The sequence below is a fragment of the Capricornis sumatraensis genome, chromosome 3 (assembly GCF_032405125.1).
Source record: "Capricornis sumatraensis isolate serow.1 chromosome 3, serow.2, whole genome shotgun sequence".
NCBI lineage: Eukaryota > Metazoa > Chordata > Mammalia > Artiodactyla > Bovidae > Capricornis > Capricornis sumatraensis.
Window position 1 is genome coordinate 127,416,520 of NC_091071.1, and position 22,830 is coordinate 127,439,349.

General features: G+C 34.3%; 1 pseudogene; it reads right to left on the reverse strand.

Moving 5' to 3' along the window:
* Positions 1–1,627: 1,627 nt before the first annotated feature.
* The window catches only part of LOC138076309 (3-ketoacyl-CoA thiolase, mitochondrial pseudogene), a 49,301-nt pseudogene continuing 28,098 nt past the window's right edge, over positions 1,628–22,830 (reverse strand).

Below are 22,830 nucleotides of genomic sequence, written 5' to 3' on the forward strand. Positions count from 1 at the left end.
CTGTATATTTAAGAAAGAGCAGTTGCTCATGTTAACTGGGGAAGGGTTATATTTGTTAAGTTCTGGGTTGGGCAGTGCTCTGTCTATGATCAGCAATGCTGAAGGAACAGTTTTGTCTTTAATTCATAAAATCACAGAATGGTCATATCTTATTTTGAGGTTCTGTGAAAAAAGTTTATTTTCAGCAGAAGACCTAAAGACCTAGCTGTGAGTGTCAGGCCAGCCTGAAGTAACATCAAGGCCTGGTTGAGAGTATCAGGTCACATCCTGCATGTCAGGAGTTGTTCTTTCTCACTCGTTTCTCTTAAAGAATGTTAATAGACAATTCCATTGTAAAGTATAAAATGTAAAAAAATCTTAAGAAAATTTAAGATTTCCTCAGAAAGGCATATATTAATGGGTTCATTCAACTATTTTGTTTTTGGAAATTAAGGCTACATTTATTCAATTTCCTTGCAATCATATGATCTAAAGCATGTGTGGTGGTTATGGTCCAGGATGTGATTTCTTTTAGGGCCTTCTATATAAAAATTCAGTTCAGAAATACATATTTGGTGCAAATTTGAGAAAAATTTTTGCTGGCCTGAGCTCATACTCATGATGAATACATCTTTACCTCGTCACCCTGGATCACACTCACTCACTGTTTCAGTGGCAGGGCATAACGAGTTTTAGCAGCTGCTCTGAAGTTCCCTTGTTTTAATGTAGCCTAGTCAAGTAATTAAATGAAATTGCTTTTTGAAGCCATGAAACTAAAAGATGCTTGCTTCTTGGAATTTAAAGCTATTATAAACCTGCTGCTGCTGCTAAGTCGCCTCAGTCGTGTCCTACTCTGTGTGATGCCATAGATGGGAGCCCACCAGGCTTCCCCGTCCCTGGGATTCTCCAGGCAAGAATACTGGAATGGGTTGCCATTTCCTTCTCCAATGCATGAAAGTGAAAACTGGAAGTGAAGTTGCTCAGTCGTGTCCGACTCTTTGTGACCTCATGGACTGCAGACTACGAGGTTCCTCCATCCATGGGATTTTCCAGGCAAGAGCACTCGAGTGGGATGCCATCGCCATCTCCATTGATGAACCTAGACAGCATATTAAGAAGCAGAGACATCAGTTTGCCATCAAGGTCCATGTAGTCAAAGCTATGGTTTTTCCAGTAGCCATGTATGAATGTGAGAGTTCAACCATAAAGATGGCTGAGCACCAAAGAACTGAAGCTTTCAAACTGAGGTGCTGGAGAAGACTTTTGAGAGTTCCTTGGGCTTTAAGGAGATCAAGCCAGTCAATCTTAAAGGAAATCAATCCTGAATGTTCATTGGAAAGACTGATGCTGAAGCTAAAGCTCCAATACTTTGGCCACTCAATGTGAAAGAGCTGACTCATTGGAAAAGATTCTGATGCTGGGAAAGATTGAAGACAAGAGGAGAAGAGGACAGCAGAGGATGAGATGGTTGGATGGCATCATTGACTAGATGAACATAAGTTTGAGCACACTCTGGGAGATAGTGAAGGGCAGAGAAGCCTGATGTGCTGCAGTCCATGGGGTCACAAACAGTCAGACACAATTGAGTGACTGAACAACAACAAGCCAAATAAAGTAACTATGTCCTATTGTGAGCTCCTTGGTTTCTTCAGGCTGAGTTCCAAATACTGAGTGTGATGTACTGGCCACCTTCAATGTAAGCTGATTCCCCTGCATATTCTCCACCTCCACATCTTAATTCATGAACTGTGTGTGCAATAATTCTTGATCCAGATCCTGCCAATGGCTGATTCCAAGTAATGACTCTTCCTTTTACATTGGTTTTACTTAGGTTGAAATCCAAGCTCTTTTCAACTGCCAAGTACTGGGGAGCAAAATCTCCATTCACTTCCACCAAATCCATGTCCTTAAGACTAGGTCTTTTCTTTCGTGCCCCACTGGAGGCAGGGACAAGACCAATATCTACAACAGAGAAATCACATCTGGATACAAAACAGCCCACAGTTCTTGCCAGTGTGAAGTTATTCTTTTTGACAGCATCTTCACTATCTATGAAAGGATCAGATTTTTCTGATATGTTCCTTACAGTGATGGTCCTTTCTTCCTTAAAACTGGAGGAAATTAAATAATTAACTGCACCAGGCTTATTGGTATTAAGCCTGATCATTACTTGGCATTACTCATTACTTGCTCCTGTCCTTGTCTTTACCTAAACTGATATCATCTCATTATTAAAGAAGCCAGCATCATTAGCAGCTTTTCATCTCTGCTGTGACTGCAGGGTGTTTTTTAAATTCTTCTCTACTTATTTTATGTTTTGCAGCAAGATTCTCTGCAGCAATTCCTATGGGGACTTGGACATGTAGCCCTGTTAATGCTGCTCACAAAGAAATTTCCAGCTTGAAATCTGATCCCAACTTGGTTATAATACATACATTTCTGACACAGTAGGGAGTCATGCTTTTGGCCCCTCCACATAAGACAACTTCAGCTATTTTTACACACGTTTCCTGACATCCATACACAATGAACTGGAAACCAGAGCCACAGAGCCTATTAGCAGTGAGAGCTGAGGTCTCTTTGGGGACATCCACATCAAACTGACATGCCTTGCCAAGTATGCAGCATCTGAAAAACTATTTCCTAGGCTATTTTAAAGAATACAGCTCAAGATCAGACAAAAAGAAGAAAGCACAGGAGAAGGTTGGGGAGGTGGGTATGGAACTTCCATTCCCTCTGGGCACACGACCTGTCCCAGTACTTTCATTTGTTCACCAACCTGAAGTTCTGATTAGTCTTCATTTGTGAAAGAAAGTCTTACAAAACAATGGAATTCATTTTTAATAGTATAATTTTTGTTAATCAAATTCTGGAGAGAATAATATCATTTGATGCAATGGGCAGTTTAGGTAGAAGTTTTAATCTGCCTCTAAAAACTTGGCAAATATAAGGTTAGTCTCCCCTATGCTCTTAGTATTTGCATCTGAAATTTTCTTTATATTTAGTTTCTAAGTTTAAAGAATTCTGAATTAGAAGAAATGAAGATATAGGCTTAAAATATTCTCAGATAAAACATTTTCAGTGTCATCACTATATTATGTGTGAAAAGTTCTATGTTTTATGTTGCATTCATAATATTTCTATATTATGTAGTTTTAGAACCATCTTATATTACGTGACTTGAACAGTTATCTGGTAAGTTAATTGAAAAAGTAGGTTAAAGTAGGAACCATAAACAAATAAAAAAATGTACACATATCTTGAACTCTTATTTCAAATTATAACATATACAGACACGTTATGAGGTAAGGACAAAGCCTTCCTTCAAACTTAGTTTACTGATTTGTGTTCCAAATTTTACATAAAAGACATCCTAAGGCCTTGTCCACAACATCTAAGAATGGTTTTATTAGATGAACTAAGTAGTGCAGCTGGTGAGGAACAAAAGAGGGAGACATTTAATAGCCACAGTTATTCAGTCAGTACCTCTTCAAAAGGGAACTGAAACCTTCAATTAGTCTCAAAGATTATTTATGTGAAGACATATTAAGAGAGCTTCTATTTGTTCTATAAATGAAGATACAGTCCAGTTAATGAAACTTTTATATATTTTCTGCAATGCCTTATAATTATTTGAAAGTATTTTACAGCCTTATGTCATAAATCTTAATGTCTATTCATTAGATAAGAGGGTTTCTGTGGTTGCTGTCATTTGTTTATATATATCTTCTTTCCTTACCTCAGATACTACTGCAAAGTAGTTTGGCAAAATAAGAATAGAAAGCAGAATTCTCAACATCAGGCCAACGGAAGATGGATAAAATATGTTTATAACTAGTCTTTTACTAGTCATCTAATTTATATGTATATAAGGTAGATATATTTCCCCCACAAACACCAATCATACTAGTTAGCTATGCCGTCAGTCAAAACGGATCTGACTGCTTTCTAATGGCATTTGACAGAAGTAAATGGAGATTAGAGGATAGAGAGATCAGTTCAGGCCTCCAAGCCAATCTGTGCAGCTTTCAATTTCAACCAATCAGTGACACCTGCATGTGGTAATCATTCTCCTTGGTTACAAGCGCTGGCAGAAACTAGAGACCTGTTTTTCAAGCTAAAGCAAAATGAGCTAAATATAAATGTGAAAATCTTTTTCATTGTAGAATTTTCATTTTCTGAGAAAAATAGGAGAAAAAAACAGGGATGTTTTAATCCATATTTTAATTATTTTGTAGTAAGGTCAATTATGTTTAAACACACCAACAATGGATAAGCATGTTGGGTATGTTATTTATCTTCTTGGCATCACGATAAAGATTCAAACTGCAGTCCAGTATCCAGCTTGAGACTTTAAACTGCTGTGCTGGTGCACACTACTCCAGTCTCCTTTTTAGTTACTTGTTAGAGCTGTGTGAACCTTTCATCTTGTGAAACTTGCCAACCTCAGGAATATTTTATGACTTATCAGCTTTGCAACTTTTGTAGAATATATTCAAACCTCACTTTTACAGGGAGCAGAACTGTAAAATGTTTCTCCAAAGATTTTAAAAAGTACATAAAAAGGAAGCCATGGAAGGAAAACTACTAGCGTTCTCCCATTGTTACCTGGCAAACTTTGCTTATTCTGTACTGTTTTCTCTAACTTGAAGTCAGGCCTTGACTTAGGGGTCAATAGACCACCCTCCTGAGGTTATCATTCTCAGCTGAATCTCTCTCCAGAAGAGCAAAAACATTATAGGTAATAAATTTTTTTTACAGTTTTTTTTTTAAATTTAGTGTTTGGCATTCTTGGGTAAAATAAGATTACTTTATAATTTTGTATTTTTCTTTCCCCTCTTTTCCAACTAATTGCTCCTATTTAATCTTTTAACAGGCTTCCTTGGTGCTCAAATAGTAAAGAATCTGCCTGTCAATGCAGGAGATGCAAGAGACATGAGTTTGATCACTGGGTAGGGGAAATTCCCTGAAGAAGGGAGTGGTTACCCACTCCAGTATGCTTTCCTGGAGAATTCAACAGTCAGAGGAGCCTGGCAGGCTACAGTCGACGGGGTCACAAAGAGCTGGACGTGACTGAGCAATATTTTCACTTCACTTTCAATCTTTTAACAGAGTCTCATCTCAGTATGTAATATTTATTTAATAGATGATAAAATATGCCAACATTTTTTTTTAAAGAAAGGTCAAATAGTTTGTAGAAAAGCCACAATATATATATATATATATATATATTTTTTTTTTTTTTCCAAATGGGCATTGTTTACACTGTTATTTTAAATCAAAAATAAGGTCTGGAAATACTGTGAAGGTATTATGGGAAGCTGGTTGTTAAATCTGATGAATATAAGGCTGGTTTTAGATCTTGAATTAAGCTGCTTTGAAATTTTGACCTGTTTTCAGAAAGATTAAAAGTGCTTTTGTAAGCAGATTTTGGGGAGCATACCTATACAGTCAGCCTTATCTATTGGGGAAAACAGTAAAACATAATTATAGAATATCTAGAGTATATAGTACCTTCCAGGGTCTCAGAGTCACAGATACTTTTATTTGCTACTTTGTATCCATTCTCCTTCTAGATGTTATTTGAGGTCAGTTTTAAAGTCTCCATGGGAATTTGCCCCTGGATTCTTTCAGAAGAGTAGCATGCATAAGTGGAATCAAACAACATATTGAATGATGAGTGTCCAGACCTGTTTATTGAATGAGTATCAGAAAATTTGGAAGTATTATAAGACCTAGTTCTTTTTTTCTTCTGAACTAGAAATTTAGGAGCTATTGCCATCTTGCTACCATAAAGAGAGTCTGAGGGTAATTGTTCCTACTCACTGGAAACAAAGTTAAGATAAGATCAGAGAGAAATCAAGACCTAGAATATTGTTTAAGCTACTACATCAGTTAATCAAAGGTCACTCCTATCCATGGACTTTTCAAAGATCAAGCACTGGCTTCAAAACCTACAGCTCTGCTGATGTCACCATACTTGTAAACTACGTGGCCAGGAGAAGCTACAGTTTCCACTCCTCCCATTTCAGAGAAAGTTAGCTCTCCCAAACTGCCCCCCTTACAGCACACAAGATTTTATCAGCATGTTGTTTTTAAAGGAAGTGCTCATTGTTTCATTCATAAGAAGATGGAAAGAGAGAAATTAGTAATTGCTGCTCATTTTTCAGATGTAATAACTGGCTAACATGAGGACACAATTCACGGTCATATATCTCACACACTATAAGATGATGACTCAAACTGTATGAAACCATAGCTTAAAGCAGAAATACAAATGAAAGCTCATCAAATCTATCCAGTTTACCTTAATTACTGATAATAACAATTCATTTAAAAATGATAAATCTGGAAAGAAAAAAAAGCCCAAGGCAGACAGGATGCCAGAATAATAAATATAAACCAAGACTGTCCTGTAAAAGAAATTATCAGCAAACAAAAAAGAAAACCTACTGAGTGGGACAAAATATTTGCCAATGATAAGACAAAAATGGCTTGATACTCAAAATATATGAATAACTCATACAAGTCAGCATTAAAAAAATGCAGTCAACTTTATTAACAAGATCAGAAGTCCTAATTGACACTTTTTCAAAGACATACAGATGGCCAACAGGCAAATGAAAGATGCTTTACATTGTTACTTATCAAATAAATGAAAGTTAAAAGCACAGTACGATATCACCTCACACCTGTCAGAACAGCAATCATTAAAAAGACCACAAATAACACATGTGGGAAAAGATGTGAAGAAAAGGGAACCTTCATACGCTGTTGGGTAGGAATGTAAATTGGTGCAGCCTCTGTGGAAAAGAGTATGGCAGTTTCTCAAAACATCAATAGAACTACCATATGATGTAGCAATTCTACTTATGGGCATATATCTAAAAAATACAAAAACACTAATTTGAAAAGGTACATGCACCCCACTTATCACAGGAGCATTATTTACCATCATCAAGATACAGAAGCAGATGAATAGATAAGGAAGATGTCATGTATATGTATACAATGACATACTACTTAGCCATAAAAAATGAAATTTGGCCATTTGTAACATGAATGGACTCAGAGGGTCCAAATACTGTCTGACATCACTTATATATGGATTTTTAAAAAGTGAAACCAACTAGTGAATATAACAAGAAAGAAACAAACTCACAGATATAGAGAATAAACTAGTGATTGTCAGTGAGGTGAGGGAAGCAGGGAGGAGAAAGATAGAGATAGTGGATTAAGAGGTAGAAAGTATTATATATATAATAAGCTACAAGGATATATTGTACAACATGAGCAATACAGCCAATATTTTATAATAACTATAAATAAGGTACAACCTTTAAAATTGTGAATCACTATGTTTATATCAGAGAAGGCCATGGCACCCCACTCCAGTACTCTTGCCTGGAAAATCCATGGATGGAGGAGCTGGTAGGCTGCAGTCCATGGGGTCGCTGAGTTGGGCACAACTGAGTGACTTCACTTTCAATTTTACTGTTATACATTGGAGAAGGAAATGGCAACCCACTCCAGTATCCTTGTCTGGAGAATCCCAGGGATGGGGAAGCCTGGTGGGCTGCTGTCTATGGGGTCACACAGAGTCGGACATTACTGAAGTGACTTAGCAGCAGCAGCAGCATGTTTATATCTGTAACTTACGTAGTATTATATATCGACTATATTTTAATTAAAAAAATGATAGGACTGTTGTGGGAAATCCAAGACATACAAATGATCTAACTATGCGGGGTAAAAAAGCTCATGAGTAAAGTATCTAAAATGACTTATGACCTTTGGCTAATAATCAGTTAGTAAACATCCCTCTGTAGACTATCACAGATCACTGTGATACATCTTAAAAATAAAAAGAAAACCAGAATGAAATTTATTATCCTAAAATAACATTTTTATCAATGGAGAAAGATATATTTGCAGATAGTTCTGACCTGAACACCGCTTGTAAGGTATAGGTAGAGACAGAATAAAATGGAGAAGGCAATGGCAACCCACTCCAGTACTCTTGCCTGGAAAATCCCATGGACTGAGGAGCCTGGTAGGCTGCAGTCCATGGGGTCTCGAAGAGTCAGACACGACTGAGCGACTTCACTTTCACTTTTCGCTTTCATGCATTGGAGAAAGCAATGGCAACCCACTTCAGTACTCTTGCCTGGTGAATCCCAGGGATGGCGGAGCCTGGTGGGCTGCCGTCTATGGGGTCGCACAGAGTTGGACATGACTGACGTGACTTACCAGCAGAGATAGAATAAGATCTCAGTACTGAGCTCTACAATGGGAAGGTGGGAGAAGAAGTAACCAGAGAAGCATAAAAACAGAATGAAATTTGAGCTGCATATCAGTGTAATAAAAGATATTTGGCAAGTAACTAAGAAGAAAAAAAGAGCTTAATCTTGAGTAAATGGATGAAAGACATGGAATCATGGGGTCTAACATGGTTTAATAACTTTAGGTTAATTTTGTTATGAAAATATTGCATCTTTCTTAGTGTTATTTCCATCAAAGTAAAGTAACTAAGAATGATACTAGGAGGTATTTTAGGGAATAAATATATTACATCTTTTCAGAATCCATTCCTTGATAGATTTTCACCAAATCCACTGGCATTCTAAAATTTCTGAGATCTCAATAAATTTAAAAAGGTTAGTTTTTATAAGTGAATTTAAGAAAATGCTTATTTTCAACATTAAAAAAAAAAACCTTTGATTTAAATCCTGAAAGTCAAAGATGTTATATTTTATTAAAACTAGAAGAAAGAAAATAATAGGAAAGCAATTCCCTAAGAATTAAATAACATTTTGTTCCCCTTTTATACAGTACTTCTGTACTGTTTCCACTTTTAATGTTCATCTTTAAAATACAGAAGTAACCTCAGCATGAAAATTTCATATGTAGAACCAAAGAATAAACAACCTTCCTTGATTCCCACTTGTATGTACACAGAGCCAAGAAAGAACTTTCATTTAATTAAACCAAATTAAATTTTACAAGAAACTTAGAAACACTTACCTTAAAATAACTGAGGTGTGCTCTTCTCTCTAAACCCTCAGCTTGCCAAGTTTTTCCCATTAGACAAGCATTTACATTATGTCATTAAAATCCTTCTTCTTAACTTGGCCAAATCTCCCCCTCTTTCCAGGATACTATCATACAGGATTAGAGCTCACCTTACTGAACTCATCTTAACTTGAACAACTACAAGGATTCTACTTCCAAACAAGGCACTGGGATTTAGGAGTCCAACATCTTCTTGTTATTCAACTCATAGTATGACTAAATTTTGAAATGCTTTCCTTTAAGCAGCGAAAATGATTAACTGGGTCATTATACATGAGTTTAAATCCATCCCTTATTATTCATGAATAAATCATGTAATTTCTTCATGTTCTAAACCCTTGCAAATATACCTGGTTATTCAGGTTTGGATTTATGTTACCTGTATCGGGAATGAAGACAAGATGCCAAGGAAGAAAAAATAGCAATGAAAGCTTTTAAAGGGTCTTAAAGAAAATGAGTAGTATTCAGAAAAGGACAGAAATAAAGTAAAAGGTGCCCAGGAAAAAGTGGTTGATATGGAAGAGTGATAAAAAAAAATCCAGTTTCTAACTGAATTTGCTGAAGAAGATAAAGTTTGTGAGACCTTACTTCCTGGTTCTATCTTCTCAGATGTGCTGGAAGCAATGGCATTCAAGTAACACAAACTCAGAACCAGATCATAATTTCTAAATACTAGCAGTGGTGGTTTAGTTGTTAAGTTGTGTCCAACTCTTGCGACCCCATGGACTGTAGCTTGCCAGACTCCTCTGTCCATGAGATTTTCCAGGCAAGAATACTGGAATGAGTTGCCATTTCCTTCTCCAGGGGATCTTCCCAACTCAGGGATTGAATCTGTGTTTTCTGCTTGGCTGGTATATTTACCACTGAACCATGTGTGTAAGTATATGGTATATTATAGTCTTTTGGCAAAAAGAAAGGTTAATCACATAATTGTTTTTCTCAATTAAGTAAAAATTCAGTGATTATGTTCCTTTGTATATCAGGTTTGGCATGTTTTATCTTTCTCAACTTTATCCTTAAATAATTCACAAGCAACCTTTTTTATGCCTCACATATTAAGAGAGATCATTTACTTTTTCTGTTCTCTATGATTTTGATTGTGTTTCCCATTTAGCCTTATCAGTTTTGAACACTTGGTTCATTTCCACCTCTATCTTTTTCCATTGTAATTATTTTCAACAAAACTGACATGCATTTTCTGTCTTAATTTGACTGTTAACATTGTTGAATATCATCTTTGAAAACTGATGGTAACACAGGAAAAACATGAAACATTGGATTATTTTGATGGATTGAGTGTTTCAAAAAACAGCCACTGCTCCATTATGACAGACAAGACAATGATGAAAGGGCAAATGCCCATGGCTCAGAATATGCAGAAGACAGTCCTCCAGGATTTCATGTGAATCTTTGCAACCTATGTTTTGTATTTTGTTCAGTTTTTCATAGAATGGTCATGCTAATATGCTTCTGCCTTCACAATGGTTTTCCTCATGTTTCCCTTTTATTTTTGTAAATATTCACCTCAGGTTTCAAAGGAGGTTACATATTGATGCCCCACTATTTTCCAATACATTTAGTTAAAAGGGAAATTTGATTTGCTACATTTTTCTGTGTGTCTGGGGGAATCTTTCTGGTATTATGCACATTACACTCCAAATTAAATCTCATCAAAATGCCACAGACACTTTACTGATTAATATACTAAGATGATTACTTTCCAAAGCATTCTCTATTTACAGAAAGTCTATTACAAAAACTCCCAGCAGATATTTGCTTGAAAGACATTTTACTGACAACATGTGTACATTTTTTTCTGAATATTTTAAGGAAAAATTAAACATCTGTGATTGACACCTGTATTTTTAGATGGTATTTCTAGCAGTTAACTTGAATTAGATATATTCAGAAAATTTTGAGGAATATTTTATGGTGTAAACACAAATTGAGAATGCCAATCTGGTCTAGGTTATTTACCTAACTCCTAATACTAATTATCATATTTAAAATATTTTGATAATGGAAAACCACTCCAATTTCCAGTAACATTTTAATGGTATACATTTTGGAAAACCCATTTAAACAGAAAGTATGTCACACTTACTGTTGATGTTTTTCATCATGCTGATAAAGCTGATTAGTGCAGCACTTCCAACTTCATTCTGGCCCTTTTTTAAATTCTGTTTCAGGAAAGATGTTGTGTTTTTTTTTATATACAAATCTGACAACAGAAGAACAGGCAAGCTCACTCAACTCTGTATGCCTACTCACAGAAAACACAAATTTCATTCTCTTCCCTCCAGAAGCAGATTTGTTTTTTGCTAAAGAGACATTTTTCCTAGCCTGACACTGTTATTCTGTGGAGCTCTGTTAACAGTCTAGTTCATTTTTTTCATCAAGACCTACTCTTACCTTAACCCTTCATCAGTAAAAAGCAGTGTTTCAGGTGTATTAAGTTCAGGTAATTTAGAATGAGTTTAATAAAATTTGTTAAAATTAATTAACTACAATGATATATCTAAATTTTAATATTCTCCAAATTTGGCAGAAAAAAACAATAAAGAAAATATAGATAATTTACATAATCTACAGTTTTTATATACAGCTTCCCTGGTGGCTCAGAGGTTAAAGCATCTGCCTGCAATGCGGGAGACCTGGGTTCGATCCCTGGCTCAGGAAGATCCCCTAGAGAAGGAAATGGCAACCCACTCCAGTACTCTTGCCTGGAGAATCCCATGGATGGAAGAGCCTGGTGGGCTACAGTCCATGGGGTCCCTAAGAGTCGGACACGACTGAGCAACTTCACTTTCACAAATTTTATAAATACTATGTCCAACCAATCCATTCTCAAGGAGATCAGCCCTGGGATTTCTTCAGAAGGAATGATGCTAAAGCTGAAACTCCAGTACTTTGGCCATTTCAAGCGAAAAGTTGAGTCATTGGAAAAGACTCTGATGCTGGGAGGGATTGGGGGCAGGAGGAGAAGGGGACGACAGAGGATGAGATGACTGGTTGGCATCAGTGACTCGATGGATGTGAGTCTGAGTGAACTACGGGAGTTGGTGATGGACAGGGAGGCCTGGCGTGCTGTGATTCATGGGGTCGCAAAGAGCTGGACACGACTGAGCGACTGAACTGAACTGAACTGATGAACTGATGTATAACAAATAATTTCTAACATATAATTTTATTTTTCTTTTGCCCATGAAATATCAATAGTTTTAAAAAATTAATGTACTTGCAATAAAAATAGAAACAGAGGAATGTTGAAACCTCTGATGAAAGTTGTGAATGAGTCCATTTCTTCCTGTGGTTCTATCACTTTTTTTTTCATGTATTCTGAATTTCTTTAATTTGGTGTAGAAACATTTAGGACTGTTATATCAAAATGAAAAATGGATGTTCTCCAGTATAAAATTATCCTTTTTATCCCAGCTGATATATTTTGTCTGTTTGTCTAATATTAACATTTTTGTTTTAGCACTTTCCTTAGCATTAAGATGCTATAATATATCTTTATATTTAAGTATGTAACTTATTTGTATATTTATATTTAAAGCAGATTATGTTTAGGCAATATATGATGGTGTCTTTCTTTTTATATATAATATAAAAACCCCTTCCATTTAGTTGGGCTATTTAGATAATTTACACTTAATAGAATTATTGATGTAATTTTATATATCACATTATAGTGCATATTTGAGCTTACATTTATAATTTTTTATTTGTTTTCTATTATTCTATGTATTTTTTTCTCTTTTCCATATGTTTCTGTCTTATTCCTTTGTTGGTTTTTAATTATTGGTAACAATAGTTGTTTTAGAGTTGACATATGACTAACTAGGTGGTGATGGTCATTGTATTTCCAACTAATATATTACATATGGTATAATAAACTTATGTTCTTATAGGCCATCATACTTATTTGTGTTATCAAATGTTTCACTTTCACATATGTTATAAACCTCCCAATATATTGCTAATATTTGTGTTTTAACTGTTGTCTTTGAAGATAACTATTAAAATGACAAACAAGTCATTTATACTTGCCCACATATTTACCTTTTCTCAGTGAACTTTACTCCTTTATGCAGGTTTAGACTTCATCTGAGTGGGTTTTTCTGCTGAAGATTTTTTCAATGTGTCTTATAGATCAAGTCTTTGGTGATTAATTTTTTTCAATTTCTATACGTCAGAAAAGGTCTTTATTTTCCTTCATCATTTTTGAAAAATGTTTTTGCTAGCGATAGAATTTAACACTGATAGGGTTCTTCTTATTCACTTTCTCTTTAGTAATTTAAATTTGTAGTTGTCTTTTTGCAGTTTTTGGTAAAAATTCTTGGTAAATTTTTCTTTGTTTTTTCCCTGTGAAATTTTTAATTTACTTAGTGTTTTTAAGATTTTCTCTAAATAACTAGCTTTAAGAAGTTCAATTATGATGTACTTTGTTGTAATAATTTTATTTCACATTTGAGGTTCACAGAGCATCATGAAGAGAGGGTTTATATTTTTCATTAAATTGGAAAATTTTGAATGATTATTTCTTCAAATATTCTTTCTGTACCCAATTTCCTATGAATTGTAATATATATATTAGTCTGTTTGAGGTTTTCTTATGACTCTCTAAATTCTGCTTTATTTCTCTGCTTTTTTCTCTCTTTTACTTCAGTGTCATTTGCAATGTGTTCAATTCACTAAATTTTCTTCCTCTATTTCTAAAATCATGTTAATCCCATTTAATATATTTTGTCATCTTATAAATTAAAATTTTTATCTTCAGAAGTACTATAGTTTTGTATTTACCATACCCATACTTAACACATTTAGTACTTTTCCTGCCTCTTGAATATATGGAATATAGTTACAACAGGTTTTAATGTCTTTGTCCAATAATCTTATTTACATGTGTTTCTGTTGAATCATATTAGATTGATGGATTCCCTTCTTATGAGTCAGATGTTTTATTTCACTGCATATGAGATAACTTTTGTTCTATTGGACACCATACATTTCAAAATTTACCTTGTTTGTTGCTAGATAATTATATATTCCTATAAATAACCTCAACTTTTTACTTAGAAATACTTATAAACAGTTTTATTTTTTATCTTTGTTAAGGTAAAATCACAATAGACTTTATTCTAGGGCTTCTTTCCCCCATGACTGACACAATACTCTGTTATTACCCTAGCCTAAGGACCATGAATTATAAGCTTTTCCACTTCTGTTGATAGGAACATAAATTATTTGAAGTCACGAGTGAGCTCTGAAGATTGTTGCTTCCGTTCTTTGGGGATAGTTGTTGTTGATGTTGCTGCTGTTGTTTTTGGCCTTGGGCAATTTCCTTATATACTTTCACTAATAAGTAGTCGGATCAAGACTCAAGGGAGGTCATTTGGAGATTTCTGGAGTTTTCTTACTATGAAAAGCTCTCTCTTCATCACTGTTTGCAAAGTCTAGCCAATATATCCTTGATTTACTTTCAGGTTCACCTTCTTAATTTGGGAGATTGCCAGGTTCAACCAGAGTAACCCTGTTTTATTCTGTGCCTGTAAATTCTCCTTAGTAAGTAAGAAAGGCTCATTTGATTTGTTTCTCTATTTTCATGTGTTGCCTCATGTCCAATTCTGAAAACCACTATTCAGATAATTCGAAAAATAATAGTTTTCTACTAACTCAAAAGTTGTGACAAAGCAGATTAAGGACTGTAAGAGCACTGAATTCAAGCAAAGTTTGCACATCATGCTTTTGCTCAAGAATTAATTTATGAATCTCTTTTTGTATTAGATTGTATATATAGGGTTTGTGATATTTCTATAAATCAGCTGAATTAAATATAATATATTATCTATGTCATTTATAGTAGTGCTAGATGCTCTAAGAAATCAAAATTCTTATCTCAAAGTGTTCACACAAATAAATCTATCTCTAACCCATACCAAAATTCAAGGCAGCTCAATATAAGATGATATAGGAAGTCAGTCTTATCCAACCTCAGGGCCATAACTTGAGACTTCCCAAGTCAAAGAGTGAAAGGACAATGCAGTCTCTTAACAACAACAGTACAAAAGATATAGCATATCTATGTATTCATATTCTATTGTTGAAAGCATAGTCATACATAAATAACTGTATACAAAAAAGATATTGGCATATGTGGATAGTTTCCAGGTTTGGAAGATAATAAACTTCTATGAATATTTCAGTAAGCTTTCTGTATAGATACTGGTTTTCAGTTCTTTTGGGTAAATGGCTCGGTTATCTAGAAAAGTTTTTTGAATTAACAGTAGTAGTAATAGAGCCTCTCAGTCATGTCTGACTCTTTGTGATCCCACAGACTGTAGCCCACCAGACTTCACTGTCCATGGGGTTCTCCAGGCAAGAATACTGGAGTGCCATTAGAGAAGGTTGCCAATCCCTTCTCCAGAGGATCTTCCTGACCCAGAGGATCTTCCTGACCCAGGGCTCAAACCCGGCAGATTCTTTACCATATGCACTACAGGGAAATCCCTTGAATTAAAAAGAAACTGCTAAATGAATGTTTTCTGTAGCAGTTGTATAATTTTAAATCTTAGCATAAATTTTTGAATTTGATTTTCCCACAAACACTTGATATTAAAAATCTTTTCTATTTTAGATATTCTGAAAGATGAAGGGGGCATGTGAAGTCATGAAGTCGCTCAGTCGTGTCCAACTCTTTGCACCCCCATGGACTGTAGCCTACCAGGCTTCTCTGTGTATGGGATTTTTCAGGCAATAGTACTGGAGTTGGTTGCCATTTCCTTCCCCAGGGGATCTTCCCAACCCAGGGATCGAACCCAGGTCTCCTGCATTGTAGGCAGATGCTTTACCCTCTGTGACATCTAATTATGGCTTAGTTTATATTTCCTTGATGATTAAAATTTTGAGCCTTTAAATTTTAGCTTTATTCATTAGTTTTTAGTCTATTACCTTTTTGAGATGTTTGCTGTATTCTTTTCTTGTTTTAAAGCAATATTTTTGCTTTATTAGTGTATTGTAAGTTATTTTAAGATACAACTTGTTTATCATATATGCAGATAAGAGTATAAATATAACCATAGATATAGATATATTGAACATTTTCATTTAGCTGGAGACTGATGTTTTTATTTTCTTGAGTAACGTGTTCTGAAGAGCAGTAAGATAATTTTTGATGAGATTCCACTCTATTATTTTTCCTTGTTACCTAGAGTACATTTGTATCTGTGATATCTAAGAAAACTTTGTTATTGCAGAACTTGGATGATTTAAACATATTTTTCAAGGTATGATATAGGTTTGACTTTTTAGTTCTGTGATCAATTATTTTAATTATTTTGTCAAAGTATAATTCACATGCAATAAAATTCTCCAAGTCTGAGTGTATAATTTGTGCAGTTGTAACTAATGTAAACAGTTGTATTACAATCAACAAAGTGATGTAGAACATGTTCATCTCCCTACAAAATTGTCCTGTATTTCTATAAAGTCAGTCTTCTCCCTTTCCTCTAACTATTGGCAAATGGTGATCTCCTTTCCATATTATACGTTAAAACTACAAACCTTTTAGACAATGTATAGAACTAGTATTTTTTTTTTTTAATATTTTGTCTATTTTGTGGTTGTTTGTGGTGAAAGGGCTAATCCAGTGGAAGTTTCTCTATCAGGATGGAAGCAGAAGTATTTATACAATCTTCATTTAAAGATCAAATACTGAAACATATCACTCCTTCACTTGACAAGTAACTAGATTTAGAAATCGAAGCAAGAGAAATTGTTTCAAAGCCTGAATCAAGCTTGAGATTTATTTTACTCATATTCAGTGAGATAGCATTCGCTCTCTCTAAAGTTTTATGATCAAATGTGATTAACAAAACATAATTAAATTTTTTCTAAAATGCTTTATAATTAACTTTTAAATGAAAATTTCCCTTTATATCACACCACCTATTTGTAGTAACAGCAATTTTTTATTGCAGAACCAAGCTCTCAACATATATTGCCATACATATTAGCATTGCCATTTTAAACTTTTCATTTAAAGCTAACAACTAATTCCCACAATGTGAAGAATATAGAAAAAGAGCAAAAGTTCCCAAGGAAAGAGAATGTATAGGAAAGATATTTTATGGTAAGCAAGCATGGATATTTGCCACCTACTTTTCAACAAAAGAGAAAAATCACCATAGAAAGGTATGTATTTCTTTTACATGAAAATGGATTTACTTTGCACCCAGTCCTATATATTTTATTTTACTTTTTTATTCTTTTGTGTACTTTCACTGCATTCTTGATTCTACCTGCAAGAACAATTCATACAATTCTTCAGTGAAATAATAGCAACAATCTATAATATTTTATCCATTTTTGAAAGCTAGTACATAATATTACCCACTCATAAGTAAATGCATATACTGTAGGAAAAAAATCCATTAAGGAAATTTGGAACCAGTATTTCTATTGAAATTCACAGCATGATACAAAACAAAGCTAAAAAAAAGAAAAAAGAAAAAAAAAAAAACCTGTTACCACCATTACAGGATTGGGCTTAATGGGAAACTAGGGTATTGCCCTGCCGATAGCAACTACAGAAATTGATTCACTTTGTATTTTTGCTCAGAAAAAAATCACACTAATGTGACATTAGAACACAATTCATTTTGTGTCTTAAGAACTTAAAGAATTCTATTCTGAGGGTAGTGTAAGTCATAGATTCTAAGAGAAGATGCATATACCTAACAAACTATACATGGAAACATGAAAGCACACATTTCTGAATTTGTGAATTCGAAATGAAAGTATAGATAGCTTCAGTAAACCATTGGTATTAATGCAATAAATTTATTAATCACAAAGTTCTAGGAAAATTATCTAATTGTATATAAACATTCTTATTTATTAAGAGAGCCAGTGAAGATTATTTAATTTAGAATTCAGGATTTCTAAATTTTTGTTGTTATTGTTATTGCTATATATTACTGATCTTCAACAAATTAGAATTACCTTCACTCAAAGTCTCTCAGGTGTTCATATAGATTTATAATTTATAAATGAATCTAGATTTAAATGGTTTAATGATTTAGTATTCATTGTGTACATATAATTTGCTATTCATTTGTGTGCTATTAAAAACTGCTTCCAGGTAAGGGAGGGTGATATGTTTTGTTGCTTTCATGCTGTGAATACTCCCACCAAGTTTACTTTTAAGTTGTCAGTGTATGAATGAATGGGAACTGTAAAAAGATGTATATGTTTGGACTTTGTATGTCAGCATGATATAGTTCCAGTACAAAGTAGGTTTGTTGGGAGGATATTCTGCAACACTCTGAAGTAACAATCATCATCATTTTTTAAAGATGTAGAAATTGGGATTTTCAGTATTATGAAATTTAGCGAGTATATGCAGCTAGAATAGGACAGAAAGGATTCTAATCCCAGGCCTCTCTCCCTGCAAAACTCAAGATCTGTTTACATACATGTTCATACACACACACACACAATAAGGTTGGATTTTACATAGAGGAAGACTCTAAGAATAAAAGTACTGTAGTTATTACATATTTGTATTTGTTGTTTGACTTCACATCATTTAATCATAGGGACTCACTGAAATCAAACAGGAAGTAAATAAAGAAACTTCATTGATTCTTAATCATGTTTATATCAGGTTTTGAATCTTTACTATGCAACATTTTAACAGGGTTTTTTTTTAATGATTAAGGTGTGTGATACAGTGGTATGTGGCTAGAACTCAGTTGCTTTGATGTTTCTCAAGCATAATGGTACTGTGCAGTGCCTTGGCATAAGAAACTCTTCTAATTCACTTCCTCTTAAATATTCAATTTATTTGCCAATTACAAAGCCACCATTTGGGGTTATCTTTATATATCTGTGTTTTTCTATACAATCAATTGAACATGTATAATTTACTCCCACACCTTATTTAAATAAATGTAGGTCTAAGTTTATATATGAAGGGCATATTTTACTGCAATTCATTTGATAAATCAAGTCACAGAAAGTCATTTACATACAAAATAAGCAACTTTGAAGAGTATATCTTCTATATAACAATTCACTGTATTAACACATAATTCTGCAAATGAATACTTACTAAAGCATTTTATAGTCAAAATTAAGACTATGAAATCTGTAGAGCAGTGGGCAAAAAGAGCGATCTAACCAAGTTGGAATTTCCATTTTCTTTTGATAATGTATTTGATATTCTTTCTAAAATCATGACTCTTTTTTTATCTTAAAGGAAGTTTTACAGATTTTATAATTCTACCTTTTATTTTGGTTTTAAAACACAATCTAATGATGTGTTTCAGATTTAGTCTAGCCTCTGTAATCAAGTTACTGAATGCAGTTACTTTAGTAACTTTGATTCATTAGAAGGAGTCAAAGCTTGTACTATTTCTGATAAATTTCATCTTTGAAAATATTATACCCCATTCACAAAAATGAATATCCTTCTAAAATATTGGCTTTTAGGTTTGAGAGTGATGAATTTCTTCAAATTTTAAGTCTATGTTTCCTCAAGAGGAAACATTTTACTGGGGAATGCATCTACGCTAAGCCCAAGTGTTTTCTTATTCAAACCTGGTGCCAACAATATTGCTATTCTCAACAAGCTTTTTTATATTTCTTTTCCTTTTAAAGGGGTTTACCCAAAAGCCTGCACTTTCTTATTGGCTCTGCAATTTCTTATTGGCTTGGAATTTGCCCAGTTGTTTCCTTAAGTGTGCTTCATGGAACTGACCTGAAGCATTAATGGGATTTACATAAAGCAAAATGATGGTCAAATAAATTGCAGAAATGTAGAACTGAAGAGAACTTGAATGTTTTCTTTATCACATTTATTTAGTTGCACAGAGAATCTTCAAAAACAATACAAAATAAAACCAATCCCTATATTCTCTGGAAATGATTTTAGGAAATTCTGCCATATACAAATATAGAAGAGAGCAAACTCAAATTCAAACTCCTAGGAAAAGAGCCCGAACATACTGTGGATCTTCTTCTTCCTGAGAGGAAATGGATTACAATTAATTCAGATAATGCTTGAAAGTAAACATAGTATCATATTCTTATTATTCATGCTTTTACTCATAACTGCTCCAATCCTGGTAAGCAAAACACAGCTGATATCTTTAAAAGTATTTATGTGCTCAGCTTATTGTTAAAAATTGAATCTAGGCCCTACTAATTTTCCAAGCTTAACTTTCACCTCTCTCTGACCTGCTTATCATACTCTTGCCTATTTGCTTCTATCTCGTGAAAATACTAGCCTAGTTCCTGCATCAGTGTCTGATATTTCTAATACTTGATTAATATGTATGTTAAGGTTGAACAGTAAAGCATCTGCCTACAATGCGGGGGACCTGGGTTCGATCCCTGGGTCTGGAAGATCTCCTGGAGAAGGAAATGGCAACCCACTCCAGTATTCTTGCCAGGAAAATCTCATGGATGGAGGAGCCTGGTGGGTTACAGTTCATGGGGTCGCAAAGAGTCAAACACGACTGAGCGACTTCACTCACTCACTCACTCACTCACTAAGGTTGAACAAATTAGTAAGTATATTGTAAATAATGAAACCAAGGTTTCCATGACTGGGAAAAGAAGCTACAAATAAGGAAAGATGGAATTAAACTTCAGATGTTAGATTGGAATTGTCCATTATCCACGTCCCTGCTCTCCTGCCAAAAACAAACACAAAGCAAAATATGAAAAATAGGAATTAAGACATCTTATGCAAAATTTCCAAATATAATGTAAATAATGACTGAGTATCTTGTTTACTTAACATTTTCTCTTGGATTATTTTTTCTTCTCTTTAAAAAATTTTTTGTTCTCTTACTTCTCTCTCTCTCTCTACACGCACACACACACACACACACACACACACTCACACACAGACACACAGACACACACATGCAACCACATATAAAAAGATATTTATGTATATTTTGGATGCTGTGAGAAATGAAACAATGGAACAGGACAGCAGGTACCCTATAATCTAAAAGGACATACTAAAAATAAAAGTATAACTGAATCTGTATATTGAAGGAGCTTGTGTATCAGTGAACATTGACCTAGAAACTTCAACTCCAAGATGAGTTTTATCAAAATTTACAGGCAATAAAGATAAAAGAAGCAATGTTTAGGGCCTTCAGGCAAAAAGACCAAGTTTACTAATAAAAGGAAAAAAAAATCAAATTGGTTTTCAGACTTCTTGATTTTTGATAGAACAGGCAATGTAAGTCAACAAAGAATTAAAAAAAAAAAAATAAAAGCGATCCAAAGATTTCATATCTAACCAAGTTGCCCTTCAACAATCAATTCTATGAGAAGGCACTGAAAATGCAACAGCACAAGGATAACTATACTTAAAATCCTCCTGAGAAATCTACTAGGAAATGAATTTTCTCTAACCAAGAGATGATAATAAATGTTTTACCAAATATTTTACCAAGTATTTTACAATTTTCAAAGTATTGAATATGCTTAATTATAGATCAAAGACTAGAAGTTTAAAATAAAGATGAAAACCAATATAAAATTGATGCATGTATTGATAAAATATAAACAATACAATTTAAAATGTGGGAAGAGAAGAAAGGGAGGGAGAAAGTTAGAATATGCTCATGGATTTTTGCATGGTCATATGAAAACCTATTTTTATCAGCCTGGGCTGCCATAAAAAATACCATAGACAAGGTTATTTTAAAAATAGAAATTAATTTTCTCACAGTTCCAGAGGCTAGAAGTATGAGATCACAATGCCATCATACTCAGATTCTAGTTAAGAGTTTTCTTAGATTGCACACAGTTGATTTCTTGCATGTACTCACTTGTGTGTGCATGCTGAGTCGCTTCATTCCTGTCTGTCTTTTTGTGACCATATGAACTGTAGACTACCAGGATTTTCATGAGCTTCCCAGGTGGTGACAGTAGTAAAGAACCCTCCTGCCAAGGCAGGAGACATAAGAAACACAGGCTCCATCCTTAGATTGGGAAGATCCCCTGTAGGTGGGCATGGCAACTCATGCCAATATTCTTGCCCACATGTCCTCATAGGGCAGAGAGAAAGAAAGCTCTCTGATGTCTGTTTTTAAAAGGGCACTAATCCCATAATGAAGACCCCACTCTCTTGGCCTCATCCAAACCTAATCATTTCCCCAAAGCCTCATCTCCAAATGCCATCACAGGGAGATTTAGGGCTTTAATGTACGGATTTGGGGAGGACAAAATTTAGTCCATAGTAGAGTCAAGAGATTTATTTTTGTTGCTGCAAAACTCAATATGAAGGTTTAAGCAGAGAAAAGGATGAGTACTACAAATGTTTTAGCATAATCATAGTCACTAAAATAAGAAAATGAACTTCATAAATACTAGAGCAATAATAACACTAGACAAAGGAAAAAACACATAAAGAAATGGAAAACAGTATATATAACATAAATATAACATATATAACACTAAAAAAATCATGATAGAATTAAAGTCAAGCAATATCAAATAAATGTGTGGGGTGTGTGGAGTGTGTGTGTGTGTGTATGTGTTCAGTTGTGAACTGAACCGAATGGACCATAGCCCATCAAGCGGCTCTGTCCATGGGATTCTCCTGGCAAGAATACTGGAGTGAGTAGCCATTCGCTTCTCCACAGGATCTTCCTGACCCAGACATTAAACCTATGACTCTTGAATCTCCTACATTGGCAGGCAGATTTTCTACCAGTAGTGCCACCTGGGAAGACCTCAACTTTAAAA